The sequence below is a fragment of the Vicugna pacos genome, chromosome 34 (genome assembly GCF_048564905.1).
Source record: "Vicugna pacos chromosome 34, VicPac4, whole genome shotgun sequence".
Lineage (NCBI taxonomy): Eukaryota > Metazoa > Chordata > Mammalia > Artiodactyla > Camelidae > Vicugna > Vicugna pacos.
The window spans coordinates 22230080-22242604 of record NC_133020.1 but is presented as its reverse complement, the minus strand read 5'-3'; the positions used below and the strand labels follow the sequence as shown (position 1 = coordinate 22242604).

The 12525-nt window shown below is 57.2% G+C and overlaps 1 long non-coding RNA gene across 2 annotated transcripts; it reads left to right on the top strand.

Annotated features, from left to right (window-relative positions):
* The first annotated feature begins 5136 nt into the window (after positions 1-5136).
* Positions 5137-6597, top strand: LOC140691335 (uncharacterized). Of its 2 annotated transcripts, none has more exons than XR_012066951.1 (2): positions 5137-5526; positions 6083-6597. It is a non-coding gene; the product is annotated as an uncharacterized lncRNA (long non-coding RNA). The 2 variants fall into 2 exon arrangements; XR_012066952.1 differs by lacking the exon at positions 5137-5526 and adding an exon at positions 5668-5803.
* The last annotated feature ends 5928 nt before the right edge of the window (positions 6598-12525 follow it).

The window sequence follows — 12525 nt, the reverse complement described above, 5'->3', positions numbered from 1 at the left end:
CACCTCACTTGTAAGGCAAGCCCACCCCAGATCCCCCCCCGTCTCCAGCACACTTACATCAGGGTGTCACTGTGACAGCTGCTGTGGGGCTCGTGGTACAGCCGGGCGCAAAGGCATGAGCCGGGGACAGCCTTCCAGGTGGCTCAGTCTGGGGAGCAGTGGGAAGTCACAATGGGAAAGGAGTGTGTGCGGGAGGGCAGCTCCCCTGTGGGTCGAGGCAGGAGGGAGAAGGACTTGTCTGCCCTCCTCTGCCCAGCACTCTGCCTGCAGCACCCCGGGGAGCTGAACACAGACTCAGACCAGGAAATGCTATGCCCCAGTGGATGGGCAGGCTGCCCCACTTACGGGAGAAAACCAGCCCCTGGCCTGGGCGCTTCTGACCAACCAAGGGTTTTGGCCAAGTAGCAAAGAAAGCTGAGGGTCTGCCAGCTCTTTACTTAAAAATGGTCCTTGGGCCTTTGTCAGTGGGCTTCGTAGGTGCATCTGGGCCACAGGACACCCAGTGCGCACGTGGGTGAGCACCACCCCCCTGGGCCCTGATGGTTCCCTCTCCCTGTCCACTGGGCCTCTGCCTCTGAGCTGGGCAGGAGACCTGAGGAGCGTGGCTCCCAGACCCTCGTGTAGCCCTGCCAGGCCCTCCTCACAGCACTTGCAGGAGGGAGCAGAGCCGGTACTGTAGGACCTGGAGGCCAGGGCTGGGGAGATGGCAGGCAGACCCCCAGATCCTCGGGGGGAAGCTCGGGCCGGGCTGGCACCTCTCCCAGAAATTGCGAGGATCATCCGAGGAAGTTGTCCTGTTGTGCAGGGTGCTTCCCAGGGACAGCTCTGCCTGCCGCTCAGTCTCTGCAGGGAGCTCCGGGTACCCCCACCCCAATTCCCTGTCCTGTTAAAGCTGTGTTTCCACCTGTCTCCCAGTCCTCAGCCACCTCTAAACCTGCCTGCACTTTGGGACATGGGACTCCCATATCCCATATACCTTCTGCCTAATTTATAAACCAGGCAAATTTATAAACCAGGCTAATTTACAACTTGTTTTTCAAAAACTCTTCTGACTTAAGTGGGGGCCTCCTTTCTCTTGGATTCTAAGATTAGGGGAACACGTCCCATTTTATAGACTTCCATTCTTTCAGTGTCAGTCTTTTTTAGTGGAGTAACTCAGAGCCCGTGGTTTGGTGAGTTAAACATCTAAGAAGCAGAACGGAATTTCTTCCTGAGGACTGAGCACAAGCGTCTCGAATGCTGCCGGCCCCTTGGTGACTGCGGCCTCACTGCACTGGAGTTGTGTGCCTGGTTTCTTCGTTCTCGACGTTTGAGGTGCTTTGCCTAGGTCATGGGTCCTAAAAGGAAGCTGTTTCCTGCCCCAGTTTTGTCTGGTGTCCAGCAGAGCAGCATTTCATACTGAGAAGCTGGTTACTACTTCTTTTCCCATCTTTAGAAATTGAGGTGCCGGTCTCAAACGATCAGCCTCAAGGATGTAGTCAGTCACCAGACGTTACCTTCACATGGTCAGCTCTGTGTGGCCGTGATTTACTCGTTCATCCGTGGCCTTTTATTCTTTCTGAGTGTTTAGGAAAACTGAGGCTTCTGTCCAGGAGCAGACACAACATTACAGGACTTCATTCTGTCTGCAGTTTTGTCTGCTTCAGGCTGGTCTGACCCGGCGTGGAACTCCGGGGAATTCCAGAACCTCGTGTGTCTCAGCTGGTTTGCGGGGAGACACACACTTACTGGGGACCCTGCCAGGTCCTGTGTCAAGCCCATCTCGCCGGCCTGTGCCTCTCCCTGGGGAGACACCCCCTGTGCCCCCACCAGGCGGGCCTCCTTCCACGGGATAGACCACTGTGTCTTTGAGAGGACCCGGATTTAGAAAAGGGCCAAACTTTTCTCCCTTTGAGGGCCTTCCCACAAAAGGCCGGCTTTGGTAGCAAAATGTAACTCCTGTCAACGGATATGATCTTGAGCAGGTGTTGGCATTTCTCAAAATCATGAGAAAACCAAGACTAAATGCCAAGGGAGGGGTACAGGTACTGGGGACCCTCTGTCCCTCCTAAATGAGACTCCTGCTACTTGCTAAAATCCGGAATGGGAACCTGGAAGTCTCTACTGACCTGGGAGGCTGGGGCACAGGCTAGCAAATGGGTGTGAACACTGGGAAACGTATCCTGACCCCACGTGCAGGGGGGATCGGCCTCACCCAGGGACCCAGCATCCTGCAGCTGAATCGAGCATTTCCATGGGACAGGTGACCCCACCTGGCACATCCCAGCTCCACATCCCACCCGTGTCTCCAGCTTCAGCTTCCGTGTCCTGTGGGCAAGGGTGGCTCCTTCAGTCACACACCCACCCTGCTGCCCCCGCCCTGGCCTGGCTACCCGCCCTTGGGAGTTGGGGCATTGGCTGCCACCCACCCAGCTGGATGGGTGATCCCTTGGCCCTTAGGCACAGTCTCCTTGAAGATAGGAGACTAAATTTAGAACAAGCTGCCAGGGAGTTTGAGACCAGGATGATGAAATAACCCACTGCAGGGATTCAATCCTTCCTGATCCCTTGAGAAATGTCAGGAGGGCAGTGGGAAGCGGGGAGAGAACCAGAGAGGGTCCAGAGGTGATGGCTTTAAAATCATCAGCATAAGAACAGACACAGATCAACAGAACAGAATCCAGAGCCCAGAAACCAACCAACCGCTGCATTTGCAGTCAAGGGAGTCAGGATACTTAATGGAGAAATGACAGTCCCTTCAATAAACAGTGCTGGGAAAACCACACATTCACGTGTAAAAGAATGAAACAACCCCTATCTTGCACCATGCACGAAACTAACTCAAAATGGATTAAAGACTTAAATGCAAGACCTGAAATCATAAAACTTCTAGAAGAAAACGGAGAAAATTTCCTTAATATTGGTCACCGAAAGCACAGGCAACAGAAGCACAAAGAAACACGTGGGGGCGTCATCCCACATAAACCTCGACAAAATGAAAAGGCAGCTATGTGGCGGGGGGGACATAATTGCACCTGTCTGATGAGGAGCAAGTATCCAAAATATGCAAAGAACTCAGGCAACTCAATAGCAAAAAATCCCCCAAATAATCCAATTTAAAAGTGGGCAAAGGACCTGAGTGACATTTTTCAGATTAGATATTCAAATGACCAACAGACACACAAACAGATGCTCAAAATAATCACTGGGGAAATCAAATGAAAACCATAGTGAGGTACCACCTCACACCTGCCAGAAAAAAGACAACAAATAAGTGTTGGTGAGGACATGGAGAAAAGGGGACCCTTGTGCACAGTTCTAGGGAATGTAAACTGGGTGTTTTTCCAAAGAAAACAAAAATGGTAATTCAAAAAGATTTTCACACACCTGTGTTCATCGCAGCATTATTTATAATAGCCGGTATAGCGAAGCAACCGATGTGTCTGTGGATGGATGAAGGGATAAAGGAGATGTGGTACATACAAGGGAACATTACTCAGCCATAAAAAAGAAGGAAATGCTGTCATTTGCAGCCACTTGGATGGGCCTTATACTAAGTGAGATAATTCAGAGACAAATGCTGTGTCATTTCACTTACATGTGGAATCTTAAAACCCAAACTCAGAAAAAGAGACCGATTTGTGGTTCCCAGAGGCAGGAGGCAGGAAGTGAGTGAATTGGGTGCAGGGGGTCAAAGGGTACAAACTTATAAAGCTAAAAGGTATGAAAGTCCCAGCGATGTGATGTACAGCATGGTGACAACAGTGAATCATAATCCACTGAAAAAAAAATGCTGAATATTTGAAAGTTGCGAGAGTAGCTTCTAAAAGTTCTCATCACAAGGAAAGCACTGTTTAACCATATGAGATGATGGATGTCAGCCAGACTTACTGTGGTTGCTGCAGCGTATGGATCCCGGGCGTCAGGCTGTCCACCTTAAGCTTACAGAGCACCGTGTGTCCGCTAGGGCTCAATGACACTGAAAGGAAAAGTCATCAGTGGTTGATGACTGTGTGTCTGCGTCTTCTCTACCACCTGTCTGTCTAGAACTTCCAAATTACAGCAGCTCACTTTCTCCCTTCACTTCCATCTGCCAAACACACACTAGCCCTCGGCCATTTGTGTCCACGTCCACACATGTCAGACGGGTGGGCAGAGGCCCGCTTGCCATCCCATCCCTGCCGCCTTCCAGAACAGACATGGCGCACCTGCCATCCAGGCATTGGCTGCTGGCTTGATGTCTTCTCCAGGGTGGGGAAGGTCAGGTTCACCGCCGCCCCCGCAAGTAAACGGCCAGTGCGTTTCTGGGATAAGGGGCCCCTGGGGGGGTGTCAAGGAGGCCTCCTCTGCCTGTTGTGTTGAAAAGTCCTTTCCCCTCCCGCCGACTGTGCCTGGCTTCCTTTACAGGCTCCCTCCTTTAGCTGCTGCAGGTGGTTCTGTCTCACTCCTGCCGCCCACCTCTGTCCACAAATGAGCAGTTCTCCAGATTAAGCCCAAGAGTAATGAGGGACAGGGATTGGTGTCCACAGGGCGAGCCCAGTCCTGCTGGCAGCTCTGAGGGTCACACAGGTGATGACTTTGCAGGGGCAACAGCATCTCTGTTCTCTCCCAACTACTCTGGCTTTGTGTCCACTTTTCAAGGCATAATAATCATGGTCGTGCTGATTGGTGGGGCCACTTAAGGGGGCAGGGACAGCACTGCCCCTCTTTGCCCCCGTTGGAGCAGGACACTTGCAGCCCTTAAGGTCGGGGGTGGGATGGGGGCTCACTTGCTTCCCGCACCCACTGTGAGGCCGCAGACGTCCTGGGATGGGGCCCAGGGCTGCTCTGGGTCTCGATGGTGCCTCCAGTCCTCACCTAAGGGACCAGAGGACAGGGGCTCGCGAAACAGAAACGGAGTCCAGGTGCCCCAGGCCAGGCCCTGGGCGCCCCGCACGGAGGAAAGCGAATTTCCGCGACCCCGCGAGTTGCTGGTTTTGCGCCAAAACCCGTCCTCGTGCCCTCCCAGCTCCGTCCAGGCCCGCGGAGCCCTCTGCCGCGCCCTGGAAGCGGAGGGAGGCCCCGGGGTCCCAACCCCTAGTGCCCGCGCGCCCCCAGCCCCGCCCCGCCCCGCCCCCGGCCACGCCCTAAGCCTGCGGGCCGCGCCCCTCCCGCCCACGGGCGCCCGTCCGGAGGTGTCCTGCCGCGCTGCTTCTGCAGTTGCGTCTCGGCCAAGGGGATGCGGAGACGGCGGTCACCCCGCGAGCCCCGGCCACGCCCCGTGGATGAGCTTCGCTGTGACTCCAGGGCCTGGTGACCCCCGACCCCTTCCCCACAGGGGGCCGCTGGCCTGGCTGGGACGGGGCCACTGGGCAGGGTTGGGAGAGCCTGTTGGCCTCCACGCTCGCCGCCCCCCACCCCCCGCCCGGCTTCGCCTCACCTCGCATCGTGAGAGATGACGGGTTTTCGCACGACCCGACCTCGACCAGCCGGCGAGCCCGTGCGCACAGACCGTCCGAGCACGCGGCGCCCCCGGCCCCAGCCGCGCAGCTGGACAGAAGCCCGTTGGTAGCTCAGGGCCCGCTGGGCATCCGGGTGGGAGGACCAGCCCGCTCGGCCCTTCCGAGACCTCCTGGGCTCTGGGGTCCAGGGCAGAAGAAAGGGGCGGGGACACGGGGCTCGGGGAGGGTGGAGCGGGGCCGGGGTGGGTGCCCCCGCAGTATCAGGCCACACTGATGTCCGGCGGCGAGAACACACTGGGTGCTTTAAAGGAGGAAAACGCCATGTTGAATGTGGCCCGAGGACACGAATTCTGGAAGAAAGGGCTGAGAGAAGGAAATTTCGGGTGAAAGGCCAGTTAGGAGTCAGGGAACTGGAGGGAGGGGTGGGGGAGCACAGCAGGGCTTGGCGGGGAGGCAACTTTCTAAAGGAAGGGGGCCTGCGCCGTGACCGTCCAGGGCTGAGGGGACACACCGAGGCACCAGCCGGGAGCTGCCCACCCCCCGCCCCACGACTGCAGACTGCCCCCCAGCATCAGAGCCGGGGTTGGGGGCACCCACCCTGTCTGCTTCCCCAGGAGACAGCCAGACACTCCGTGCTCAGACACGGATCAATTCCTCCTTAGATTCTTAAATAGGAGAAACGTCCAGGAACCACGGGAAACGACACCAAATTTCCCAACGCGCTGCTTCCCAGGATCACGTTTTGAAAGAGGCCCCGGGTCTCAGTGTCTCAGAGCCGCAGCCTGGGGGGCTGCCGGGGGTGATGCACCCTCTGTTACCCCCTCCACTGTCTCGTGGCCCCTCAACTCCTGGGGCCCCCAGCCTCCTCTAAGCGGCTTCCCTGGGTCCCTGGTGCCCCTAGAATCCTGTCGGCAGTGCCCCCTCCTTCCACACACCCATCCTGAACAGGCCTGCCCCGGGGGCTCCCATCCGCTGGCTCAGGACCCCCGAGTGCCCCCAGCTCAGCCCCCAGCCCCGACCCTCTCTTTCCCTCCGTCCCCATGCCACCCCACTGCCGACTGTGTGGCCTCCTTCTACAGCTGGCGCTGCTGGGCTGGGCTAGACCCCTACAGAAGTTGAGTCCACGTTTAGAATCTTTAGGGCAACTTGAGTGATTCCATGTTTTAGAATCTTAAAAGATGTGGGCTTTTGTCTTTCTAAAAATCCTATTTTTCTAGTAATTATTTTTATTGTATTTTACAAAGTCCTTTGTCCACAGTGGACTAGGGGGACCCTCCCTCACGGTGGAGACGCGGTCTGAGTCTCTGGGATCCTTTCTGCGCCCTGCCGAGTCGGTCCCGCCCCCCACCCCCCTCTGAGCCCCGCACCAGCTCGGACGGACGGCCACCCTTTCCCGTCCCACCTGCCAAGGATGGTCGTTCTCTAGCTCCAGCCTCCCCTCATGGGCCCCTGCAACCTTGCCTTTCGTGGTCCTGCGTGACACCCAGTTACAGCCCAGCCCTGGGCTGCAGCTGAAATCCGCGCCCCGCGCCCCATCTGGACGCTGCATCGCAGGGCCCAAATCTGCGCTTCCTCACTGCCTCCTGCAGGCCTCCAGGACTAAGCCTGACACCAGCAGTGCCCAAACAGCTGGCTGCCGGAGGGGCTGCCTTTCCTCCCACCCACCCTCTGAGAAGCAGAGGGCCCTCCCGCTGCTGCTTATTTGCCGGAAGAGGCTCTTCCTCCGCACTCTGGGCTTGACGCTCTCACCTGCTCGGCCAGCGCTTCCGCCTGTCTCCACGGCCCGACGTGCTGGCTCGGGGGCTGGTCTGCGGCCCCCCTTCCTGCCCACAGCAGCCCTTTCCCTGAGGCAGCCTCTGATCCTCAGTCCCCAGACTCCCCCTCCTGCACCTGCGAACAGGGAACAGGTGGGTTTGAACGGAGCCTGGCCCCCCTCCCCAGGCGGTCTGTTACTTGGGACCTAAAGTCAGACTGGGAGGGATTTGCTCAAGGCAACTTAGGGGGCAAGGGGAGACTCACCACCCGCGCAGAGGCACAGAGGTCAGGGAGGATGACAAATGAAAACCAGGGCCCCGCTCCGACTCCTCCAGCTGCAGGTTTGTCTTTCAGGAGTGCAGCTCCCCTCTGCACGGATGGATACTTTGTCCATTTAGCAAGCGCTTCTGGGCAGGGGGTGGGGGTGCTGCAGGCTGGTTTGGCACCTTCCCTGCGCTTTGAAAGTCGTTACACCTGAGCTGCAAACTTGGGGGTGGAAAGGCTCCAGGGAGGAGTCATGGGTGCTGTTGGGCTTCCCTAGTGGCTCATCATGAAGGCCATCGGGGGCGGGGAGCGATCAGCCATGTGGGTCCCGACGCAGGGGGACCTTGCCACAAGGGTCAGCGTGGCACAGGCTTTGGCATCAGGGACCCAGGTTAAATTCCAGCTCCCAAGTTACTGGGACTTTAGACAAGTTATTTAACTCAGTGCTTTTCATCTGCAGAAAAGCTGGGCACCATACCCCGGGGTCGCTAGGGTCACAGGAGGCAGCGCAAAGAGGGTTTTGCCATTTGCACTCAGCTGCTTTTTGAACTGGGTGAACTTGTTACCACGCACTGGCTGTCTGACTTTAAAAAAGTCATCTAACTTCCCTGGTCCTGCTTCCTCCTCTATGAGATGAGACTTACACTTCGATGTAGAGAACTTGATACCTCCCTTTCCCGGTGGGCAATGGACTGCTGGGTGGGGGGTGGGGGGTGGGGTTGGGCTTGGGGGTCACAGTTCAGGTTTCCAGCAGCACCGAGGGACGGGTGGAGGCATTACAACAATCCAGGCAAGAGGTTAAAGGAGAGCCTGCATGCGGAGGGAAAGGGACGGAAGTGACTTCTGTGGAGAAGCAACAGGGCTGGTTGCTGATTAAAGTTGGGGGGTGGACAGCAGGTACCAGGTTTACTCCAAGTTGGAGCATCAGGGGTGGCAGGTAAGAGACAGGAGGGAAGACAAGCTCAGCTGATGACCTGCGTTTAAAGTGCAGCCAACAAAGCGGGCGTGGGAGTCTGCAAGAAAGGAGCTCCCTCCCCCTGCTGGGGTGCCCGCACCACAGTCAGAGCCGCTGCAGGGATGCGGGGAACGACCCTGGGGCTCTGCTGGTGGGGCTGAGGCGGTGCAGCCACTGTGGAAGACATGGCATCCCTCAAAAAGTTAAACGGAGTCACCTTACGACACAACAGCCCCACTCCTGGGGCTGAAAGCAGGGCCCGTGCACCCATGCTCACAGTAACGAAGGACCAACCCACGGGATGATGGATGAACACAAAGGAGGAAACTCAGACTCAAAAGGAAGGAGGTTCTGACACGTTACAACACAGATGCACCGTGAGGACACTGCTCAGTGACATGACCCAGACACAAAAGGACCAGTCTTGTAGGTTCCACCCACGAGAGCCACCTGCAGCGGTGGGGACCAGGCAGAAGGGAGAACAGTGGCCACCAGGGGCGGGGAGGGTGGCAAGTTAAGTGTTTGATGGGGACAGTTTCAGTTTGGGATAAAACTTTCTGGAGGTGGATGGTGGCAGTTGCTGCTAACAATGTGAATAGACTTAATGCACCCAAATTGCACACCTGAAAAAATGGCTCAAGTGGCCAAATGTGTGTGCTTTACCACCACAAAAAAGGAAAGGAGGTGAGCACTGAGGCTAGTCTATCACATTTAAACGTGAATGGGAGGCACTGGAGGGCAGGGGAAGGTGATGGCATTAATGTACATTATAATCAAATGGTTAAGAAAGCGTTTTACATACAGACAAGGTGTAGGAAATAAAATTGCAAATTGTTTGCTAATTGAAGGGTTAAAAACAAAATCACAAGAAGCAGCAGGTCATATGGGGGTCAGCGTTGACAGTTTGGAAAGGGTGTCAGAGCTGAAGGGGGACATGTTGCCAGCCGCAGAGTGACAGCTGAGGTTACAGGTGAGAATGAAAGGCTGGAGGAGGAGGAGGGAGGGAGCCGGGAAGCCCTCCAGGGAGAGCAGCCCCAGGAGGCCCTGAGGGCTGTGAAGGGGAGTGGCCCAGGCGGCAGGTCCCAGCAGGCAGGGGCCAGACGGCAGGACGGCAGTAAAGACGCCAGTCTGCTGCAGAGTCCGATGCAGGCAGAGAGGGTCTCATCTGAGCAGTAAACTGACCACCAGTCACGGGAAGGAGGAGCAGGAGGAGGGAGGTGTGGCGGGCTTGGGGAGGGGACATTACCAGCAGAAAAGAAAAACAGGCAAAGACTGGGAAAAGCACACGGAAGCTGGAGGACCGTGGAAGGAGCCCCCACTCAGGAGCAGGTGGGGTGGGCGGTGAGGACGGTCTCAGGACCCACCCCAACGGGGGCCCCAGGGTCTGACCCTAACGAGCCCCCCTCCGTGCGCTGGTTCTGGGCAGTGGCTGTCAATGCAACTGCATGGCAGTTACCAGGGAAATTCGGGAAGGTCCTGACGCCCAGGCTGCACCCCAGACCGAAGAAAATCCCCTGGGGGTCGGCCCCAGCAGCCTAGGCTGGCAGCTGCAGGCTTAGGGCGTTGCAAAGCCAAACCCAAGGCCACCAGAGTCTGCTGAATAAATCACAGCAGCAGCTCTGGGAGACCACAGGGAGTGAACGGGTGGACAGACAGCAGAAACAACACGACAGCAAGACGCCGGAGTGCCCAGCGGTCTGATGATGGGACAGGGAAGCAGAGGCAGGCGTTGGGGGCGGGGCCTGGAACAGAGCAACCTTCACAGCCAACAGCAGAGAGTGGGGCGAACCCAGCTTATCAGTGACACCGTCGTTGGGTCAGACCAGCCTACCTGAGGCCTGCAGCCCCCGACTCGTTTGCATCAGAACCACCAGGTATACATAGGTCGCCAAGACCCCATCTCTCTCTGATTCAGATTCAGAATCTGCATTTCTAACGACCCTCAGGGGACACCCAGAACCATTACTGGGTCGCGGGACCACAAGGACCCCCGACTCCCGGGGAGTGCAGAGGCGGGGACACGCAGGGCCCCTCCAAGCCAGTTCCATCCCTGCACTCCAGTGCCGTCTGTAGGTAATGGCCTTTCACATCGCACGGGTTTCTGGAGGTGAAATTTTCTCCATTCTCGTCACTTTAGTTCAGCCCGTGAGGAGCAGGGTGAAAGGGGAGGGACGGATTCAAGCCAGAATAAGGACTCAGAGAAAACTAGGCAGAGACCGAAGGGAACCAGCCGTCAACCCCCTCCGCCCGGAGTCCACCACCAGGAGGGAAGACGGCTGTCAGCCCAGCACCGCGTCCCTTCAGCTCGGTTCTGCTCCCTTTATTGCGCAGTCTGCAGGCGAAGCTGTATTTTTCCTTCGGTACCGCAGGTAACTACCGAGTGCCAGGCACACAGGGTATTTAATAAACACTGAGAACGGGATGGTGACTCGGGCTTCATCTTAGTTCTGGGGGCTGGGACGGATCCTTGCTTTCCTGCCAACTCAACTCCTTCCCAAAGCAAAAGACTTGGGTATAACCCAAGGGACCGATTCCAGAGCTTTTAAAATTAACATCCAGCTCTAACTGGCTGGACTGATTATTTCGTCCTTGCCACTAGCTGTCCAGAACGAGGTTCAATTCCAAGATTCCAGGAGCAGGCAATGCTGTTCTAGAAGCAAGGCCCCCCCAAGGCCCCTGAACTCACTCCCATGCCCCGGATGCAGGGGTTGCAGTTTCCACACACAGCCAGGTCCAGGGCTCCCCAGCTGCCCTCTCAGCTAGCACCATGTAGTCCACCCACACTGAAGACTCCTGCCGGAACCACCGAAGGAAACCAGGAGCGAGCCTTGGAAGAGGGGGCACCAAAACAGACGCACAGGCTCCCCCTTTCAAAGCGCAAGGGAGGACCACGAGGCTGGGGGGAGACCGCCCGAGGGCCAGGGGACAGTGGACACCTGGAGGTCTGCCGCAGGCCATTCTCCTCTCCAGACTTTGGGGTGAAGTCGCCTCCAGGAGCCTGGCACTGGGTAACTGGTTAATACGGTGAGAAGCACCTCATTTCAGTGAGTGCAGTGAGTATGCCGACTATGACACGAGGACCCCAAGCCCCAAGGGGACCTCCCAACCACAGGGACTGTCTGGAGACACACAATGGTAACGAGATGGCCTCTGGTTGTTTCCAAGCGTGAGGACGGAAGGTTCCTGCGGAACTTCAAGAGTAACCTTTATCGACAACTTGTGACCGGCTCCCTTCCTTTCCCCTAAACCTTGCCCTGCAGCTTTTGCACGCTCCAAGTTGAAGCAAGCAGCCCGGGGGTAGGATGATGTTGGTGTCAGGGTGGAAACCACGGTGGGGGGCTTAACAGCGGCTCTGAAAACAGGGCTGGATCAGCACCAGCCACTGACCAGGGCTTGGGAAACGGGCCTCTGGGAGGAGCTTGTTTTGGTCCCGTGGAGATACTGAGGGAGGCACCCTACGGGCAGGCACTCAGCTAGGTTCCTGCTGGAGACAGAGCGGCCATGGGACAGAGCTGCACGGCAGCGTGTGGTGAGGAATTCTCGCCACAACAGGAGGGTGCCGCTGGCAATTCCAGTCGGGAGTCAAGCTTTTCACATTTTCCAGGCTGTGATGCTTGAAGGTAATAAAGCTGCGTGGAGGACAGATTCGGAGCTGGGACACTTGTGGTGGAAGTTTTACTGGGAGACATTACTGACAAGGCCAGTTATTTGAAGATAAAACCACCCAGGAATCTTGGTCTCAGAAGACAGCCGACTGATGATAAAGCTCCTTTCTGTCCACGCCCTCTCCCCCAATGACAGACACCCTCCCAGGAACCCGGAGTGAGGACTGAACTGGGCAGGATGGAGAGCACTGGGAGGCTGGAAGCCCCTGCCCCTGGCCTCTCGTGGTCACAGGGGCTCCACCGTTTTCCCACCAACTGCAGTTCGCCTGCGGCCCGGGTCCAGCATCTGGAGGGAGACCACAACCAGCGTAACCCGGGGGTCCGAGACGGTGCCGGCGCCAAGGGCTGGACGCTCAAGGAGGGTGAGACAGGCCTGGCTGGGCCGTTCCCTACAGCCCCCGTCCCCCAAACCAAGGTGATGGTACCAGGGACCCAGTTCACCCCTGGGTCCTGAAAGGAGTCCGCC